Genomic DNA, 19,017 nt, shown 5'->3' on the forward strand with positions numbered 1-19,017 from the left:
TTACATAAGGATAATAAGAAATTAGGACAATTAATAAATTATAAAAATAAGAATCCTTTACATACGTTAATGGCAAAATAAAAAAAAAAGAAATTACTGGAGAGATTTTGAAACACAGCGCCCTAAACGACAGAGAGAGTTGGATTGACCACGGTATTCACCTCACTGCCTCAGAGATTGAAAATGTTGGTTGCTAGGATTTAGGAATAACTAATGGTTTTTACCCACAAATGATGAATGGTGGTTGCGTACTGCGAAGTGGACTTGCTATTTAACTCATATAAATTAGACCAGTTCGTCTCTTGCTAGTTAGTCAATATAAATTAATTGGTCTTGCTTGGCTGTCCATTGGCAGCTAGATAGTTACTCCTTAACAACTATACTAGATGATGACCTTAGCGACTGCCTCAGCAGAGACGACCTTAATATCTAGAGCTTAGCTCCGGCGACCTGATAGTCCTATTAGCCTGGGCAGTTTACCCTCACAACAAAAGGCAGAGCAAGAGGTAGCGCATCCTCTCAACAGGGAAGATATGAGCGACCAGAGCGCATACCCTAACCCGGCTCAAGGTATTTGATCTGACTGCTCATCGATTAATTTATCTTCTAATTCAGTACATCAGTTCAATTTCTTTCGATTCGAGCATTCAGAGGAGATCTCGGATTTTGCGTTGCGAAACGAGGAACCGAGAAAGGAAGACATGACGCAGAAGTAATGATTTGATTGGCTGATCCATTTCGTTCTGTAAATGCGTATGCTTTTTGCCATGATTACGCAGGGTATTACCAGGGTCCCCCTGCCAACACGACGGCCGGTCAGGACAACGCGACGGCCGGCGGCAAGCCCAACGCATCGAAGAAAGACCCACCGGGCTTCATGGATAACCTGTCCGTAATCAGTCTCTGATCTAAATACAAATCTCTCTTGCATCCAATATATATTGGTAACGACGTGTGTATTGTATTCCTAAGTGGCTTCGTGATCCATTTGTGCAGCCTTGCCTGCCTCCCCTGCGGCCGCGCGGCCCAAGAGAAAAACGACGCCAGTTAACCGTGCTCCTTCCCCATGCTAGCACGGGAAGGCTGCAAGGCTACTGCTTGATTATACCATGTGTTTGTTTAATTACTCAGCGTGTAAGCATGCCGTTGCTTAATTACGGAGTTCAATTTCGTTGTGTACTAGCGAACTTTGGTGAATTTGCCGTGGCGCATGTAATTCTATCTTGTCGTGATTTGTGATGAAAAATCTTATTTATGCAGGGTTAAGTTTAATCTCTCCATATTTTAACATATGATGTAGCTAATTTTTTTGAATATATTTGATCATTCATTTTATTCATACAAAATATGTATTTATTATTTATTTATTTTGATTGGATCTATCACTAAACTTATTTCATTTACGACTTAGATTTTTACATATTTGCACAAAATTACTGACCAAAACGAACAGCTCAATTTGTACGAAAAAAAATCAACATTGTCATCAGTTAAAATCTAAAATGTAGAGAGATTACATTTTGTTTCAAAAGGTGCCAACAATTTATTTACTCCCTCTTTCTCATAATATTTAGCAATTTTAACAGGCACTTGCACTAAGTGACGACTAACATCTTTTTAAGTCATTTGATTATGAGGAACATGATTTGTCTGTTTATATTTACCGTTTCTCATAGTTTAGTCGTATAATATAATTATTAATACTTATAAGTTTATTTATAAAATAGTATTGGTCAAACTAAAACAAGGGCAAAAGAAATAAAAAATGCCATGTAGTATTATGAAAGGATGGCTTACCTACGGCTTGCAATAGTTGCGGACAAATTATCATCTAGAAATCGAGATGCAGTTTATGAAGGGATATGCGTAGATTACAATAGTGTAAAACAAAATTTTCTAGCACGTAAACTAGAAACCAAACAAGTAAAGGACGATTTATCGTTAACACACGACACGTTGTGCAGCGGAAGAATATGTTAAAAAGCCAAATTAATGTCAGCGATCGGATATGCGTCGACGACTCGACGTAGAGAAAGTAGTCGATCATTATACAGACATTCACCTCATGATGCAATTATGTTGTTGAGCACCAGAATACAACAGTGCCTCTACTATGATCCATGGATAGGATGTATTTGGTTCCAGGATTACAGTGGGTTAGTTGGAGCCATTTCGTTTTTGCTAATGTTTGGTTCGGGGATTATATGGATTGGATATTTGGATCCCGTTACAAATATTCCGTTCAGATGCTCCATGGGTTGGTCCCCAGATTTGGCCGGACCAATCGGTCCCAGGACGCACCGAGGGAGGTGAGGGCATCGCACGAACGTACGTACCTCTCTTTTCCTTCCGTCGTCACAGAGCGGCTGGTGGCAGCGCCAGCTTCCTCCAGATGAATCTGTATTGCATCCCCTTCTGCTTCCGCTTCGTCTCCTCCCCCTGTGCTTCCTCCTCTCTTCCGGGCAGCTAGCTAGCTCGCAGGATGCGCCGTCGGCCAGATCCACCGGGGTCTTGATTGGGTGGAGGTCCGGATGAATGCGTCGCCTGCTGGAACGGTGGGTTTGCAGGCGGTCACATGAGTGCGTCGGTGGGGCCAGATTGCAGCGCCGGCGGGGCAGGTTGCAGGCAACCAGCGCGGCCTGTTCTGAACAATGGTTGCAATGCATTATCAGCTACTTCGTAGACGATATCCCGCGCTTTGTTGCGGGATAGGTTGCTGGATAAGTGGATGAATGTATATTAAATATATTAAAATAATATATGAATATGTTTAATTTGTGATACATGGATGAGTGCAAGCAAAATAAGTTAAAATAATGGATGAATATATATTGAAATATTTTGATAAATTATTATGAAAATAGTAAAGAGGACAATGATTTGATATTGTTGCATATTAATCTTTAGAATCTAATAAATTATATATGATGTATTATGATCACATTAATTTTAAATATAATAGTTACTAATAAGTTATGACATATTATGTTTACATGTGAAGCTTGCATGAGCTTTAAATATGGACGATGACATTAAGTGTGGATGTTACAAAGTGAGCTGGCCTTCACGCGTTACCGAGCATCCAGATTAGATGTAATGGCTGAGATTTACAGGTAACGTGGTCAACCACAATTCAGCTTTGGGTCTAACTAGAGGAAAGAAAGCATGTGGTGGCTAGGTAGCTGCACTGCACTGCATGTGCATATGTTCTTCATGGAAAGCATATTCAGATCATAAATAAATTATTGTAGTTTATTACTCTCTATTTTTTCCTGTGACATGTGCAAATCTTGTTGATTTATTTTCGACCAATTGCAAAATATATGAACCTCATTTCTATATGAAAGACGGGTTATTTATCTATGTGACTATAATTATGTATTAGTTGTAGCTATAGTTAATAGTTAAATGTCCATTGCATTTATTAACTGTGAAATATACATTCCATTTGTTAATTGTGACTTAATATTACATTTATTTAACAAATTACTTATATAAAATGGACATATAATTAACTTATGTTAATTAGATAATAGTTATTATACCTAGGAGGTGTCGGAGATATGGGCCCAGTGGTACCTCTGCATACGAATGGCGCTTGACTCCGTGGGCCCACGTGCCCAAATCCATGGAAGGGGGGTCGGTGTTAACACCAAAATTTGGTAAAATTCCTTATTAGATTTGGATAAGAAAATGCACAATCACCGAAACAAATTTTATCGGGAAGAGTTCAAATTCAAAAGGGAATCGTGAAGACTAAGGCATGGCGGCGCAATCATCTACTTCTACATAATATAGATCAATTACTCTTGGCGCATTGCCACCCTCTTCATTGAGGTTTTTTGTCACCGGTGGAATTTAGCACCCGACATGGGGCTGCATCATCTCGATCTCCGGCGAAGGGGTAAGTCCTACATTCCGCCGACCCCAGCAGTCATATCGGGTAGATTAGAACTGTCTCGGTTCAGTCCGATCTTCTAATCTAGTTATGTGATTGCTAGTTATCATATCAGTTTTAGCTTAAGTTACTCCTATATCCTGGTTGATCTAGTCGACCACTTTGGGTAATTTACATTAATTTGATATTTGTTGTTTGACATCTTCAATTTGATATCGTCTCGGTTCGGTCCGATCTATTAGATTACGTTTATAAAATAGTTTATATCAGATTGATGTATCTTGCTCATTGTTTTATCAGAGTACTAGCCAATAAATTATTAGGCACCATCTCATCGACTTGATTGTAATCTTGATCTATTTAGTATCTTGCTTGACATTACTAAGGGTAGTCTTGAACTATCTCGGTTTAGCCTGACCTTCTACGATTATCTTAGTTAACTAGGCTAGATAGTTTACAGATCTTGGTCAATTATAAGTTGATTCTAGCCGATGATCTTTGTCAGTTCGTATACTCATTGCATTTATATCAATAGAGTATCCGATTGCATTACTTTATTGCTTATATACCAACTGACTTTATTTATTTAGATGAATAGTTGTTTATGTTGCATTAGCTTATGGGGATTGCATGCAAGTTGGTTTTAGCCGATTGTAGCAAAGTATTCATTGTTTATTTAATAATTCAAGTTTATTCGTATCGGATTTGTAGCCTGTGAGATACCTATACCAGGGGTATCCGTAGACCACATGAGTACGTATGGTCAAAGGGGTACCGAATACGAAGGAGATTGTATCTATACAGTATCGACTAGGACTTTGGTAATTATCGGATTACATGCCGAGTGTACCAGACCCGAGTCGTAACCGAATTAGGATAGATCTTAGTCTTATCAGATTAGGACACTACCATATCTGTAAGCCCTACCCCGCACTATATAAGGGGTTACGGGGCACCGCACCAGGGGATGGTTCCACGTATATTCAACACCATCGCCAAGCAGGACTAGGGTATTATCTCGCATAGCTGAGAGCCTGATCCTAGGTAAATCATCTCCTTCTTCTTCATCTTAACCATTGAGTTCTGAGCCTAATAGCCACCCGATAAGTTTGTTGCCGACATCAATCGTTGACAATTGGTGCGCCAGGTAGGGGGTGTGGTATTCTTTTTGTTTCTGTGAGGTTCTTTTCAGGGAAGCTCGATGGACTTCAACTCCAATATCATGAAGAGGAAGTTTCCGCCGGGTTCGACCTTCAAGTTCGGTGGCATCCGGCTTCAAACCAAAAAGTTCGGTGTGCTCCCGTAGAACGACTCGAGCTCCTCCGACTCTGATGAAGAGGTTTGCCGGTTTGAGCCCGGCGTGAAGGCATCGAATCAGAGCTAATTATAATTTGGGTCACACGATACTGAGATGCCTTCTCCCAAGTCGGCCAAGCAACAGGCTACTCAAGGCGTCGTCCTGATGGAGGTGGAGACAAACCACGCGGCAGCGCCGACCCTCTTGGTCGGTACTCGAGACTCGTAGCAGCACCAAAAGTTTCGTGCCACCAAGAGAGGTCTTCGCCACTGCCAAGCCGACTTCAAACACCTCTGAAGGCAGACGTCAGGAGGAAGAAGCAGCCTGACTAGCTGAGGGACGCCGACTCCAAGATGAAAAGGAACGCCAAGAACGGGAGGAGAGGGATCGCCGTGCGACACGATCGCATGCCGAGCTGCAGATCCAATCTCGGAAGATGCAGCGTAACTTGCTCAAAACCCAAGTTGAAGGGCATGACGTCTTCAAGACCCCCAAATAGAACGTCCGTGCGGCTGTCGACCTACTCGGCGATGTGATCTAGCAACTCCTGCAGCAAGATCTACCGGTGGTTGAGACCATAATAAATAACATCAAAGTCATGGTAATGACAGCTACGATCCAACACTCCCTCCAGAGCACCTCGGGAACACCGGTGGCTCGTTCGGAGGCTCAATCGTCTAGGTCGCCAATATCTAGGACAATAGTTTCCAGGCGGCCAACAGGATCACAGCAGCCTACTGAGAATAGGTCACGTCGAAACTCTCCCAACTCGGCGCATAGGAGGGATGCGGCCGAGAGACAACGCCGCATCAACGACGAGATCCACCGACTGGATCGGTAGTGCCAAGATCTTAGGGCCGAGAAGCAGCACCTCAATCAAGAGGACTCCACCGACCTCCGCCGCAAGATTGAACACTAGTGCAACGCCCGTCGGGACAGTCGCCATCGCGATCGGGGACACCGCAGTAACAATCAGGCGTCTAGGCATTGGTCACCCAAGAGCTCTAACACTGACATAACAGACGGAGTCCTGGCATTCACCAAAAATTGAAGTGAGTTGACCTGACCAACTGGTTTCAAGCCGACTGGCATAAAAAATATGATGGCTTGACCAACCCGAAGGCTTGGCTAACAGTGTACACAATGGCCATCCAGGCCGAAGGAGGCGACACCAAAGCAATGGCCAATTACCTGCCAGTCGCTTTGGACGATTCGGCTGGACATTGGTTGTCGAGGCTCCCCAAATGGTCTATTGACTCATGGGCAGAGCTTCGCGACTGGTTCATTGCCAATTTCTGAGGCACGTACGAGGGACCAAGGATAAAGTACGATCTGTACTAGGTCTAGAAAGGAAGAGTGAATCTCTACGGGCCTACATCAAACGGTTCTCGAAGGTCCGCAATTCCATTCTAGACATCAAGGATGACATGGTCATCGCCGCCTTCCCTGACGGCATGAGAGATGTGCCATTCATCGCCAAGTTCACTAGGAAGGAGCTGACCACCATCAAGGACCTCTTCAACATGGCTAACTCCTACGCAACGGCCGTCGACGCGATGTGTGCCTCACAAGGAGATAAGCACGAAGACAAAGGGCAACCTTCCGGCAAGGGCAAGGAAAAGGAGCACCAGAAGGACTCGGACAAGCAGATGGGCAAGCCGGAAGTGTTGGTCACTGTTGCAGATCGACAATCGATTCAATGCTCGAAGCTGGCCGACTACGATAAGGGCATGAACAACAAGTACTCCTATCACCTAAAGTCCTCCCACCTGGCCAAGGACTGCTTCGTTATGCATCACTACGCAGAGCAACTAGCCAAAGGCCAGTCAGGAGCAGCCGGGCCGAGCAAGGCAAAGCCCGCCGACAAAAAAGACAATGACTTCCAGGACCCGCAAGCCAAATTGAACCACATTTTCGGTGGCCCGCTCGCATATGAGTCGAAGCGTAAGCAGAAGCTCACATCAAGAGAGATAAACACCACAATGGTGGACGTCCCCCAGTACCTGTGTTGGTCGGAAGTCCTGATCACGTCCGACCGCTCGAATCACCCTAACCGAGTGACTCACCCGGGCAGTACCCACTGGTGCTAGCCCTAGTCATCAAGAGCGTCAAGCTGAAGCAGGTGCTCATTGACGGTGGAAGCGCTCTCAACATCCTCTTCGCCAAAACGCTCGATGACATGAAGATCCCGAGGTTGGAGCTACACCCAAGAAATGCGCCCTTTCATGGGGTCATTCCTAGGCTGTCGATAACACCACTCGGGCAGATCACTCTTCTGGTAATCTTTGGCACAAAGAACAACTATCGGATGGAGAACATCTGCTTTGAGGTCGCTGACTTCGAGACCGCGTACCACGCCATCATCAGTAGGCCCGTGCTCGCGAAGTTCATGGGGATCCCCAACTACACTTACCTTATGGTCAAGATGTCTGGCCCCACGGAGTCATCACTCTGCGTAGCGGCATCAAGCAAGCCTTCAGCTGTGAGACAGAGAGCTTCGAGATCACACAGCAAGTCGAGGAGAAAGCAAGCCAAGAGCAGATACGCGAAGAATCGACTCGCAAGCTGTCACACCCGGAGTTTAGTAATAGGCCTAATTCGTAAAAAGAAATTGTTAATAATAATTGGCTTAATTAACTTAAGAAAAATCTCTCTAAATAAAGTATTGTAATTAAATCGAAGTTCGCAAATCGATTAACTGGATTTAAACTCAAATTGAAGAAGTATAAAATTTTGCCAAACAAATTAATTTAAAATTCGGCAAAAGTGGGGCTCTCCCTTTTTCCCCTCTTTTTCTTTCTTTTTCCCTTCCTTCCCAAATTGGGCCGAAGTCCAATTTGCCTCCCTTCTTTTTCCTTCTTTTTCCTTTCTTTCTTTTTCCTCTCCTCCTTCCCGGGACGGCCCAGCCGAGCCGACCCATCTCCCCCGCTCGGTTGGCCCAACCGAGCCGGCCACCCCTCCCGCGCGTGCCCTCTCTCCCTCCTGAGCCGCCGCTCGGCCCAGTTTGCCGGCTCCCCGCCTGTCGGCCCAGTGCCCGCTTGCGCTGAAGTCCGCTCCCCCTCCTCCCTCCTGGCCGAGTCGACAACGCCGTCGCTGCCGCCACGGTCGCCCGCCACGGCCTCCGCCGAGTCCTCGTGCGCGCCTACCGCCCTGCCCTAGCCGGCCTCCCCGCGCAATAAATAACTCCGCCGTCTCGCACCGCCGCTCACCTTTTCCCCTCCGCCACCGACCGCCGCCGCGCCCAACCCGCCGATCGATCTCGCGAGCCGCCACCGTACTCGCGCGCTGCCAGCCGTCATCGCCCGTTCCCACTTGACGCCGTCTCACCGCTGCTCTCAAAGCCGCCGGTGAGCATACGCATCTCTTTCCCCTCCTCTTTTTCCCTCCCGCCGCCGTCGCCGGGCCACCACGCCGTCGCCGGGCGCCACGCGCCGTCTTCCGGCCATCGCCGCCCCTCCGCCCATCACCACCTTCGCCTCACCGCCACGGAAGTGGTGCAGCCATCGCCGGCACACGCCGATGCCCGCCGCGCCACGCCGCCGTCTCCCCGAGCCGAAGCCGCCGCGTGACCGCTCCTCGCCGCCCATCTCTTGCCGCCGCTCTCGGCGCTGATCGCCGCCCTGTCACCATCGTCCGCGTCGCCCGCCGGCCTGCGCCGCTCGTCGCCGCCCTCGTCGTTGGCTGTCGTCCCCGCCGCCAGATGCTGCCGCCTTCCTCCGCTCGGCCGGCGCCATCTCCCTCCACTCTCTGCCCCGGGTCACTGAACGGTGGTCCCCACCAGCCGGGTCTCCTCTCCCTCTCCCCTCTCTCTCTAGCGGTGGGCCCAGCCCGTCAGTCGCCGCCGCCCCGTCATCTCTCCCTTCCCCTGAGGCCCGCGTGTCAGCCCCTCCTCCCCTCTCTCCCTCACCGAAAGGTGGCCCCCACCTATCGGTGCGCCTCCTCTCTCCTTGCTGACATAGGCAGCCCTGTTAATTGCACAATAATTGATTTAGGACTTTTCTGTTTTGTTAAAAAACCTAGAAAACTTCTAAAATTCATAACTAAGTCATCTAGTCTTAGTTTAGGCCAATTCAAATTTCATTAAATTCATAAAATTGTCAAGAATCCATTAAAAATACTTTTTTTACTGTTTCAGTAGAGTTTGTGCCTATTTTATTTATTTTTGTGCTTTGTCACTTAGATTCGGACCCCGCAGAAGCGCTGGTTTACTTCGAGATCGTCGCCAAAGTTCCCCAAGGACCAGAGCAAGGTAAGTGGCACTCGTCTTTGATCATATTGAACCCATTATTGTAAATTCCCCGCTTTATTTATTCAAATTTACATTGTTTTAATTGAAGTATTTACTGTATTTATTTTTTCGGTAATCCTTATTATTATGCCGTTGTTTATCCAACTTTATTCATGTTAGACCCGGGATAACTTGAGTAGAGTTAGGCCTAGGTTAATGCTTAGCAGTGCTTAGAACAGGTAGCTCATGGGATCACACTTAATCATTACTAGTTCTGAATAGCTGTTAATTTTGATTCATTACCCGGTTCAGGTTAATGTCAACTAAAATATTGATAATGGTGGGCTGTGGGTGCATGATTTTGAGAGTCGCACCGATGGCAATTAAGGACCGGTTCACGGGAAACCCTAGAAGTAATTTAGTGCTAACCACATGCCGAAATGGGTAAAGTGGGATTTGAAGCATGGCTTCGAACTATTTGACATACCAAGGCAAGGGTAGGCATGATGGAGTATGGACGGGCAATCGTGGTGTAACGAAAGCCTCTGCTGCTTCCGGATCTACCAAGGCACAAGAGGGGACTGCTCGACTTGGTGTAAAGGAGGGGTGAAACCTGAAGTGCGGTGCGATTAAATAGGGAGGGTGATGTGACGGGTCTTATCACGGTCTCCTTTCCGGTATGCCATGGTGGTATGTCGGCGCACGTTCAAGTGTAGTGGAGTCGTGTCTTGTGGGTATAGTAGTACACCTCTGATCAGAGTATAATCTATTCGAATAGCCATGCCGACGGTTACGGGCGAACTCCCAGCTTCATTGTGATTAGTTGAACCTTTAATGACTTGGGTAAACTGCCTTTCACTTGGGACTACTGCAACGTGGTGTAACGTTGAGTAGTGGTTGGGCCTGTCGCAACGTGTAACGTTGGACAGTGTTGTGGGACTTTACAACTATTATTTACTTATTATTTAAGTTATTTAATTACTTTTATTCAATTTAATCTCTATTATTTATTCAAATGCTGCTTTATTGCAACTAACCCTAGCCTGCCCTTGATGATCCTTATGCATCATTTATTACCCTCTTTTCTGTGCTGCTTGTTGAGTACGATGGTTTGTAATCAGCCTTGCCCAATTTCCCCTCCAGAATTAGAGGTGGAATCCGATGGAGGTGACTCTTAGGAGTGAGCTGGTCTGCCGTCGGAGCGTTGCCTGTGGACTGGAGCCGTACCCGCTAGAGCTAGACTACCTACCTTTTCCGCTGCATTTCTCGTTAGAATAAGTGTTATTTTCAGTTGTTTCTAAGAACGATGGTTATGTAATCAACATTGTCTTTTTGTGTACCCTGGCTGGTCCTAGACAGGGATTTTAATACACAATTATGTTCAGAAATTCGTGTGAGGAATTTGTGGGCGTGACACAAGCCAGTGGATGACGACTTGCCATCCAAAAAGACTGCAAAGATCACCTCCAACAAGAAGAAGCAAATCTCCCTCGACCCGGCCGACCCCTCTAAATTTACATTCATAGGAACTCAGTTTGATTCTAAAAAGGAACTCGCGCTCATCACTTTCCTTCAAAATAATAAAGATATTTTTGCTTGGAAACCATCTGATATGTAGGGTGTACCTAGGGAAGTGATTGAGCACTCTTGGAATGTTAAAGACGACACTAAGCCAATCAAGTAGTGCCTCCGCCGCTTTGCACACGATAGGAAGGACGCGATGAAAGAAGAGTTGACCAAACTGCTCGCGGCCGGCTTCATCAAAGAAGTCAAGTATCCCGACTGGTTGGCAAACCCTGTCTTGGTCAGAAAGAAAAACAACAAATGGCAAATGTGTGTGGATTATACGGACCTTAACCAGGCTCGCCCTAAGGATCCGTTTGGTCTACCGCGCATCAACCAAGTTGTAGACTCGACGGCTGGCTGTGCATTGCTCAGCTTCCTTGACTACTACTCGGGCTATCATCAGATCAGCCTAAGGAAGTTGGATCAAATGAAAACCGCCTTCATCACACCATTCGGCGTGTATTGCTACATCGCAATGTCGTTCGATCTAAAAAATGCTGGAGCAACCTATCAGCGTACAATCCAAGGTTGCCTCCATGATCAGATTAGGCGTAGCGTGGAGGCCTACGTCGACGATGTGGTCATCAAGTCAAGGGAGAAGGATGACCTGCTGGATGATCTACAGGAAACCTTCAACAACCTTCAGCGATACAGGATGAAATTAAATGCCAAAAAGTGTACGTTTGGTGTTCCCTCTGCAATGCTCCTTGGTTTCATTGTTACCCGACGAGGCATCGAGGCCAACCCAGAAAAAGTCTAGGCTATCCTTAACATGAAGCCACCCAGTGAGCTCCGACATGTCCAAAAGCTGGCTGAGTGCATGGCACCACTTAGCCAATTCGTCTCATAGTTCGACATACGCGGCATGCCCTTCACCAAACCTGTGCAAGCCACTCCTGCTCTACGTCTCAGCCACAGAACAGGTCGTCAGCACGTTCCTCGTACTCGAGCGTCAGGAGGAAGGGCACACGCAATTGGTGCAGCGGCCATTCTACTTCGTTAGCGAAGTACTCATGGAATCCAAGCTGAAATGCCCCCAAGTCTAGAAGCTTCTCTACGGCGTCCTGATTATGGTAAGGAAATTAGTTCACTAGTTCGAAGCTCATCAGGTCTTAGTTATCACGTCATATCCGCTCGATGACATCCTACACAACAAGGAGGTACAGGGCCGCATTGCGAAGTGTGCTTTGCAGATGATGCCATACGACATCACCTTCAGACCATGAACTGCAATTAAATCGCAAGCCCTCGCTGACTTCGTAGTTGAGTGGACCGACGTGCCATTGGAAATCACGCCCGACGAGTTACCTCATTGGACGATGTACTTTGATGGGTTTTTATGCATGTCTGGGGCTGTCGCTGGACTAGTACTCACATCATCCAACGACAACAAATTTAAATACGTGCTCTAGATTCATTTCTCGGCTTCACACAACGTAACCGAATACGAAGCACTCCTCCACGGGCTCCGGTTGGCTATATCCCTCGGGATTAGGCGGCTGCATGTTCATGGAGATTCCCAATTAGTCGTCAACCAGGTCATGAACGAATGGACCTGCATCGACGAAAACATGCAAGCCTACCGATAGGAGGTACGCAAACTCGAAAACAAGTTCGATGGGCTTGAGCTGGTTCACGTCCTCTGGCACAATAATGAAGCTGCTGATGAATTAGCCAACCTCGGATCGAAATGCTAGCAAGTGCCGACCGACATATTTGTTGAGCACCTCACGGAGCCAACAGTCAAGAGGAGGGTCGAGCCAAAATCAATCCCGAGTGATAAAACCGATGGAGGGGACCACAATGAGACCATCGATCGAATGGTCGTGGTTATCACCAAAGACTGGAGAGCTCCCTTCATAAAATTCTTAACAGAAGAATAACTCTCGGTTGAAAGAGTAGAAGCTGAGCGCGTTAGGCGCCGAAGTTACTGCTACCTCGTGTCAAAGGGAGAGCTCCTTCGCCGAAGCACGTCGGGCATCCTCATGCGTTGCGTGCTCCTCGATGAGGGCAAGAAAATCCTCCTGTCAGTACACTCGGGCCTCTGCAGCAACCACGCCTCCGCCAAGACGTTAATCAGGAAGGTATACAGGCAAGGTTTCTTCTGGCCGACTGCTATCACAGACACGCAAGAACTAGTCAGGAGATGCGAAGGGTGCAAATTCTTCACAAGGCAGACACACGTGCCGGCACAGGAGCTGCAAACTATCCCAATCTCATGGTCGTTGGCTGTTTGGGTGCTAGACATCGTCGAACCTTTCAAGCGGGCCCTAGGGGTATTCACCCACCTGTTTGTCGCCATCTACAATTTCACCAAGTGGATAGAAGCCAAACCAGTCGCTACAATCGACTCGGCACATGCGAAAGACTGCATACAAAATATCATCTATCGCTTCGGTATCACAAACCGGATCATTGCAGACAACGGTAGACAATTCATATCTAGAGTTTTTCAGGATTTTTACGAGGGATGTGGGATCAAGATATGCTATACATCGGTAGCACATCCGAAGAGCAATGGGCAGGTCCAGAGTTCTAATGGCATGGTTCTTCAGGGAATCAAAGCCAGAGTCTTCGACCGACTGCATCCCTACGCTGGGCGATGGGTACAGGAACTACCCCTAGTACTCTGGGCACTCCACACATCTGTCAGTCGGGCAACATGCCAGTTGCCCTTCTTCTCAGTCTACGGAGCAGAACAGTCCTGCTCACCAAAAACGATCACGAATCCTTCCGCATGTGCAACTACAACGAGTCCACGTCAGACCTGGCTAGAGAAGACGACCTGAATAGGCTGGAAGAAGGCCGGGACATTGCAACCATCCAGTCGTTACCACAACAGAAACGTTTGTGGTATGGCGTTCCTAGTCGATGACCTGGTCTTATACAAAGTATAGACCATGAAAGATCGGCACAAGCTCTCCCCGATCTGGGAAGGGCCCTACATCATAGCCGAGGTCACTTGGCCAAGCTCATATCGGCTAAGGATGGAAGGCAGAAGACTGCTGGAAAACTCGTGGTACATCGGACAGCTACATCCCTTCTATACATAGTCGAGTTTTTTGTAACTTTTCTCTTTCTTTTTTGACCTTCGACTGCGCTCACCCAGTGGTCTCCCCTTCGAGAGATCAGTCGGGAGCTGCAATGTACTTTACCCTCGGGTTCTTTTTTAATAAAGTCTGATGCCACTGAGCTCTTTAATTGTCGGTTGGATCGATGTCTCGACGCGGTTAAACATCCTCTTAGGTACACCCGGCTCACCACCGATCCGGGCAAAACCATGCTAAGCTCCCCGCTGGCTAAGTTCACTCGGGGGCTGTTGGGATGGGCACATGCCGAGAGGGTAACTCATCATGCGACAAACGAGACACACCACAGGAAAACTCAAAAGCAAATAGATTGACATAAAAACGCGTTGTTATCTTACAAACCACCGTTATCATTACAACTAACTACTTCAAATATCCTATCTTTTCACAGGCCCATAGAGTTCACCACCGAATCTGCAATTGGTAGAACCTTGGTAGTCAGCTTCATGGCAGCCTCTTCGTCCTAGTCAGCAGAGACGGTGGAGTCAAAGAAGTTGGAGCGGCGTCTGCGCTGGGCTCCTGAGGAATCGCCGAATCAGGTAGGATAGCCAAGGTGGTCGGGACGGTTTGGCTAGCCAAGGCCCCGTAATCGGCTGGGGGCACACAACCCGCAGGACCTGAAGGATCAATATTGCTGGCTTTCCTGCATAGTCATACAGACCAGTTCATACCCCTCTCCACACACAATTGCAGTAGGGATAGAGAAGACATACCGGGATCCTTGCCTGAAGGCCGGCCTACGCAGCCGCTTCAAGGGTGAAGGGCTAGGAGATTGTTGCGGACTCGGGGCGTCAGCATCCTCAACGGCCTCAGATGGCTCAGCGTCCGGGTCGAGTGCAACCCTCTTTGCTACCAGCTCGTCAGCGGACGTTTCGGCCACCCACTTGAGTTCAAGAATTTGCCGGCTAGGGGTGTATGAGAGGTACTAGTGGCGGTCCTGCAGCAACCAATCTATGTGTAAAGTTATAAACATTCGAAGACGTTCCAAGAAGTCACTCGGATAAATGGACTTACCGCAAGCGGTGTGTTCCCTGAGTGATATGGTGTAGGGAAATGTGATGGCTGGCTCGGGATGAAGGTGCCCTGCTGAAATAGCCTCGAGGTCCGGCTAGTGATGACATCTTTCTGTAGCACCTCGTTGGACTCCTGAATTGGGTCATCACCGCCCAAATATTCAAAGGCATAATGGTCTATGTCCTTGAGGGGCTGAATCCTATGCCAGATGAAATGCCATGTGGCGAAAACACTGGGTCAAGCCTGTAGATTTCAGGTTCTCGGCTAAGTTGAGGAGGGCGTTGACCTGGTTCATCTCGTCCGGAGAGGGCAATGAGGACCATGACTCCTACATGACAAGGGCGTGCCCGACAAAGGATGGAAGGGAGTTGCTCAGGTATTGGCAGTAAAACCAGAGAGAATGCTAGCCTTTCAAAGATGTTTTCATTGGTAGATTGAACCAGGCTTTTTTGCACCCCTCCCGGAGCTGAATTCCGGTGCCCCCGATCGCCGACGGCCGTGACTTGCTCAGCTGTGGCTTAACGGAGAAAAGGTGCTGGAAGATGTTGAAATGGGGTGGGACGCTAAGGAAGGTTTTGCAAATATACACAAAGACGAAGATTTAGGATAGAATTTGGATTCAGATGGTGGATCTCAATCCCGTAAAAATCCAATAATCCCCAAAAGAAAGAGGATACTGGCAGACCGAACCCTCGCCCGAAGAAAGGCTCAAAAACCACTATCTCCCTAGAATCTTGATTAGGGAATGACTCACCGAAGGTGCAGCGACACCCAAGGAGTTCCTTCCCAGGGATCAATATGACCTTGGTCATCACGGCTAGATTTTGCTTCGTACTGTTCGCTGAGGCGTGCTAGGCATTCAAGGGGAGCTCCTTTGGCTGAGCAGAGGCTTCCATGGTGGAGTGGAATGGCAGTGATGGGATAGGACGGTTGGTCGGAGGCGCGCGAGGTAGGCTCGGGTGCTTAGGCTAGGTTTGGGTGTCGTGAGTTCGCCAGAGCGGTGAGGAGGTGAGAGAGCAGCGAGTGGGGAACGTTGGCGGTGGAGAAGAAGATGAATAGGCATGGTAACAGGAAGCCTAAATGGACCGTTAGTGGGCCTAATGGCTAGAATAATTCTGTTATTGGGCTAAGTATTGTTATGTCTCCTCGCGAGCATAGCGGTCCAGAATTTGCGGCGCTGGCGCAACAGATACCATGCTACTTTTAAGGATTGTTGCGGATTTTATGGGTATGCCAAACGGTAACATAAATTCGTAATTTCCCTCCAATCCGGGAATCGATAATGCGCTTATGACTATGGGCCGATGGCTGCACTTTTACAGGCATCGGTTGATATCGCCCATGGCACATAATTGTGCTTTTTAGCCTGTGCCTAGACTTTGAGTAAACCCGAATGAACTCGGTACTAAGTACTTGGCTGTAATGGTTAGAAAATTTTGCGTAACCTACCCTACAGGCACTAACGTGATTTCAAAATTACATGTGTGGGGAGACACGGCACAAAAATCATCTCCAAACCACGTGGTTTCAAATCGCTCAGAGAGAGCAACCAGAGCTGGGTATCACTCGAGTCCAGAAGCACTGAGAACAGTGTTGCTCGAGTCAGAAACCTCGAAATTTCGAGGACACCTTTTGGGTAACAGTCCATAGATGAATCTATGTTTAATTGTTACGCATTTAAGCATACAGTCGGGGGCTACACCTAATAGGTGCATCTTCGATGCACCTATTTCTTTCTTCTATTCGGAGCCCTCCACAGCCTCTACAATCCTCACAGCGTACTTTGGACCACTCAAGAAGCACTCAGGAAGCGCCTAGAATGCACCCAGATAATGTCAAGCATATTGTATAAAGATACGCCTGATGATCAACGATCTCCATGAACGATTTGCCCTGCTATGGATGACTCCGGGGGCTGCTGTGGGATACCTATACTAGGGGTATCCGTAGACCACACGAGTACGTACGGTCAAAGGCGTACCGAATAAGAAGGATATTGTATCTATAGGGTATCGACTAGGAGTTTGGTAATTACTGGATTGCATGACGAGTGTAGCAGACCCGAGTCGTAACCGAATTAGGATAGATCTTAGTCTTATTAGATTAGGACTCTACCATATCTGTAAGCCCTACCCCCACTATATAAGGGGGTATAAGGCACCCCACCAAGGGACGGTTCCACGCAAATTCAACACGATCACCAAGTAGGACTAGGGTATTATCTTGCATAGCCGAGAGGCTGAACCTAGGTAAATTGTCTCCTTCTTTGTCACACCCGGAGTTTTGTCCTAAGCCTTAAATCGTAAAAAGAAATTCATAAATAACAATTGGCTTAATTAACTCAAAAAAATCCCTCTAAAGAAATTAACTCAGTTAAATCGAGGCTCGCAAATCGACTAACTGGATTTAAATTCAAATTGCAGAAGTATAAAATTTGATCAAACAAATTAATTTAAAATTCAGCAAAAGTGGGGTTTTCCTTTTTCCCTCCTTTTTCCTTTCTTTTTCCTTCCTACTCAAATTGGGCCGAAGTCCAATTTTCCTCCCTTCCTTTTCTTTTTCCTTTTTCTTTTTCTTTTCCTTCCTTCCCGGGCCGGCCCAGCTGAGCCGGCCCATTTCCCCTCGGCCGGCCCAGCCGACCGGCTCCGGCCTCCTCCCCGCGTGCGCCCCGCCTGGGCCGCTGCCTCGGCCCAGCTCGCTCGCTCGCCCGCGCCGCGAAGTCCGTCGCCGCTCCCTCCTCCCTCGCGCCACTAACAGGTGGGGCCCACCTGTCAGCGACAGTAAACCCGCCAGCCCGCGCCGCGCCGCGCCGCGCCGAGTCCGAGTCCGCGCCGCCGCCGCAACCGCCGCCGCCGCATTGGCCGCAGCCGAGACCGTGTCGTGCCCGACTCAGTCTCCAACCTCCGCCCCGCCCTAGCCGGTGCCGCCACCCTATAAATTCTGAGCCGCCGCGCGCCGTCGCCCACTTTCCGCCTTCGTCCGAGCCGCCGCCGCGCTGTCGTCGTTCGCCGCCGCCAGTAGATCTAGCCGCCAGCCACCGGTCGTCGCCGTCCAGCTGCGTCACCGCCTTCGCCTCGCTGTCGCCGACCTGCTGCCGCTCTCGTCGTCGCCAGGGAGTCTCCCCAGCGCCGCGCATTCCTTCGCCGCCCGATCGCCGTCGCGCCCGGTCTCCTCACCGTCGCTGATCGATCTCCGTCGCCACCGCCGATCTTCTGCTCCTACCCGCGTCGCCACCTTCGCCTCGATCTCGCCGACTCGCCCGCGTGTTCGCCGCCGCCGGTGAGAATCCCCTTCCTCCTCCCCTCTCTCTCCCCCTTCCCGGCCGACCACCGCCGAGCCGCACGCCGTCGCCCGACGCGTGCGGAGCTCCTCCTCGCCGCCACTCGCTGTGGTCGTCGTCGCCTTCGCGACGTCGTCGACCTGCTGCCGCCACTCGCGCTCGTCGCCCGGTTATCGCCACCGAGCTCTCCCCGTGCCGTCGTCGCCGTGCGCCGCGCTCGGTCCCGCGCCACGCGCTGCCGCCGGACGCCGGTCGTCGTCGTCGCGCCGTGGTGGCCGTCGGACAGTCGTCGCCGTCACACCGTCGTCGCCGTCACCGTGCGCTGCCGCCGCCGGCCGTGCTCTCCCCTCCTCTCTGTTCCAGCCTCACTGACGAGCGGGCCCCACTCGTCAGTCGCCCCCGCGCCTCTCTTCCTCTCTCTCCTCCCCGGGCCCGCGTGTCAGTCTCTTTCTCCCCCTCTCTCTCACCGACAGGTGGTCCCCACCTGTCAGCCGTCAGCCTCCTCTCTCCTCGCTAACGTCAGCAGCCCCATTAATTGCGCAATAATTGATTTAGGACTTTTCTGTTTAGCTAAAAACCCAGAAAACTTCTAAAATTCATAAGTAATTCATCTAGTCTCCGTTTAGGTCCATTCAAATTTCATTA

The 19,017-nt window shown here is 48.8% G+C and overlaps 1 long non-coding RNA gene across 1 annotated transcript; it reads left to right on the plus strand.

The window, feature by feature from the left end:
* Nucleotides 1-415: 415 nt before the first annotated feature.
* LOC107305515 lies at nucleotides 416-1,259 on the plus strand. The gene is made up of 3 exons (XR_001551769.2): nucleotides 416-570; nucleotides 780-888; nucleotides 997-1,259. It is a non-coding gene; the product is annotated as an uncharacterized LOC107305515 (long non-coding RNA).
* Nucleotides 1,260-19,017: the final 17,758 nt, after the last annotated feature.

The sequence above is a fragment of the Oryza brachyantha genome, chromosome 3 (assembly GCF_000231095.2).
Source record: "Oryza brachyantha chromosome 3, ObraRS2, whole genome shotgun sequence".
Classification (NCBI taxonomy): domain Eukaryota; kingdom Viridiplantae; phylum Streptophyta; class Magnoliopsida; order Poales; family Poaceae; genus Oryza; species Oryza brachyantha.